The 2,500-nt window shown below is 43.4% G+C and overlaps 1 protein-coding gene and 4 non-coding genes across 15 annotated transcripts in view; all 5 read right to left on the bottom strand.

Moving 5' to 3' along the window:
- The window catches only part of LOC125740322 (polymeric immunoglobulin receptor-like), a 176,212-nt gene that overhangs the window by 86,933 nt on the left and 86,779 nt on the right, over positions 1 to 2,500 (bottom strand). The window lies entirely within an intron of this gene.
- On the bottom strand, positions 61 to 133 carry trnar-acg (transfer RNA arginine (anticodon ACG)). Its single transcript has one exon. It is a non-coding gene; the product is annotated as a tRNA-Arg (tRNA).
- Positions 1,145 to 1,216, bottom strand: trnae-uuc (transfer RNA glutamic acid (anticodon UUC)). Its single transcript has one exon. It is a non-coding gene; the product is annotated as a tRNA-Glu (tRNA).
- trnar-acg (transfer RNA arginine (anticodon ACG)) lies at positions 1,333 to 1,405 on the bottom strand. Its single transcript has one exon. It is a non-coding gene; the product is annotated as a tRNA-Arg (tRNA).
- trnae-uuc (transfer RNA glutamic acid (anticodon UUC)) lies at positions 2,417 to 2,488 on the bottom strand. The gene has a single exon. It is a non-coding gene; the product is annotated as a tRNA-Glu (tRNA).

Raw genomic sequence — 2,500 nt, 5'->3', positions numbered from 1 at the left:
AGACGTTGGTAGCATGGAGCGGCTAAAGCAGAAGGCATTAGAGTAAAGGAAAGAAAAGGCCGAGCCAGCCAGGAGTCGAACCTAGAATCTTCTGATCCGTAGTCAGACGCGTTATCCATTGCGCCACTGGCCCACAGAAGAGAAAGACAAACAAGTAGCACAAAGTGAAAAGGATTAAATGCATTTGCATCCAGTTCTTTCTTGTGTCGATTTCACACTTCAGATGACTTTCAAGTATTTCTTAAAAACAGATTCTTCCTCTCAGTATCAAATAATGTCACAAGAAATTTCATCTTTTTAAGTAGCAATAATGCTTATGAGAATGACAGATGGAAAATCAACTAAAAGTAAATGCTACAGTCTGAAAATACGGAATGCTTCCCAAATCTGTCTGTCATCTATGTTCCTTTTGCCAGCCTCCTTTCGGCTTTAGTGCAACAAATGTTTCAGCCCTCTATTGGCTAGTTGAAGAAGTGTTTCAACTAAATGTTTTACAATGGTCTCGACCGATTGGCCAAGCGAGGCGACTGGCCCCGTTTGGTTGGCCAGTGAAACAAGGACCCGCCTGCCCCGCTGACACGCTGGTGTTACAGCACGGACATTCCCTTCGCATCGGTGACGTTTTTGGCTTCGCATCCAGCATCCTAGACAATGCACACATTTATGCCCGAAAAACTGTGTAATTTGAGCAAAATCTCTCGTATTTTTTGGTGTTTTCTTTTTGGCTGTTTCACCACGGGTAAGATATTTTTTTTCTGTACGAATTGCATTTCGTAACCAACAAAAGTTATTTTATGGTAAAAGTTCATTTTCTCAAGTAATTCATTTCATTTTGTGTGTCTGATCTGAATTGTCGGGGACAGTGTTTTTCAGGGGTAACCTGGCACGGCACCACAACCTACGACTGGAGGAAATCGGCGCTGAGATTATTCTTTAGCTTGGCTTAAAAATAATAAAAATGTAATAAATATCGTGACACCAAAGTGTGGCAAAATCACATGCAAGGTGACAGCTCCACCTGAGTTGTATGTAATGACTGTTCAGTATTTCCAGCAAGATTGTTAGACTTCCCAGGAAGAGCATTTTTGCTGCCTTAGCACAGGGACACGATTAGTTGCAAGGCTGAAGACAACGATAAGTACAATTCCCATACCGGGAGTCGAACACGGGCCGCCTGGGTGAAAACCAGGAATCCTAACCGCTAGACCATATGGGACACCATGCAGCTTGCCTCTTGTGAGCTCCCTGTCTGCAGCTGATGCGAGGAAGCCAAGACGTTGGTAGCATGGAGCGGCTAAAGCAGAAGGCATTAGAGTAAAGGAAAGAAAAGGCCGAGCCAGCCAGGAGTCGAACCTAGAATCTTCTGATCCGTAGTCAGACGCGTTATCCATTGCGCCACTGGCCCACAGCAGAGAAGGACAAACAAGTAGCACAAAGAGAAAAGGATTAAATGCATTTGCATCCAGATCTTTCTTGCGTCGATTTCACACTTCAGATGACTTTCAAGTATTTCTTAAAAACAGATTCTTCCTCTCAGTATCAAATAATGTCACAAGAAATTTCATCTTTTTAAGTAGCAATAATGCTTATGAGAATGACAGATGGAAAATCAACTAAAAGTAAATGCTACAGTCTGAAAATACGGAATGCTTCCCAAATCTGTCTGTCATCTATGTTCCTTTTGCCAGCCTCCTTTCGGCTTTAGTGCAACAAATGTTTCAGCCCTCTATTGGCTAGTTGAAGAAGTGTTTCAACTAAATGTTTTACAACGGTCTCGACCGATTGGCCAAGCGAGGCGACTGGCCCCGTGTGGTTGGCCAGTGAAACAAGGACCCGCCTGCCCCGCTGACACGCTGGTGTTACAGCACGGACATTCCCTTCGCATCGGTGACGTTTTTGGCTTCGCATCCAGCATCCTAGACAATGCACACATTTATGCCCGAAAAACTGCGTAATTTGAGCAAAATCTCTCGTATTTTTTGGTGTTTTCTTTTTGGCTGTTTCACCACGGGTAAGATATTTTTTTTCTGTACAAATTGCATTTCGTAACCAACAAAAGTTATTTTATGGTAAAAGTTCATTTTCTCAAGTAATTCATTTCATTTTGTGTGTCTGGTCTGAATTGTCGGGGACAGTGTTTTTCAGGGGTAACCTGGCACGGCACCACAACCTACGACTGGAGGAAATCGGCGCTGAGATTATTCTTTAGCTTGGCTTACAAATAATAAAAATGTAATAAATATCGTGACACCAAAGTGTGGCAAAATCACATGCAAGGTGACAGCTCCACCTGAGTTGTATGTAATGACTGTTCAGTATTTCCAGCAAGATTGTTAGACTTCCCAGGAAGAGCATTTTTGCTGCCTTAGCACAGGGACACGATTAGTTGCAAGGCTGAAGACAACGATAAGTACAATTCCCATACCGGGAGTCGAACACGGGCCGCCTGGGTGAAAACCAGGAATCCTAACCGCTAGACCATATGGGACACCATGCAGCT

The sequence above is a fragment of the Brienomyrus brachyistius genome, chromosome 4 (assembly GCF_023856365.1).
Source record: "Brienomyrus brachyistius isolate T26 chromosome 4, BBRACH_0.4, whole genome shotgun sequence".
NCBI classification, from domain to species: Eukaryota; Metazoa; Chordata; class Actinopteri; order Osteoglossiformes; family Mormyridae; genus Brienomyrus; species Brienomyrus brachyistius.
The sequence above is the reverse complement of the archived record's forward strand: the minus strand, read 5'-3'. Positions and strand labels throughout refer to the sequence as shown.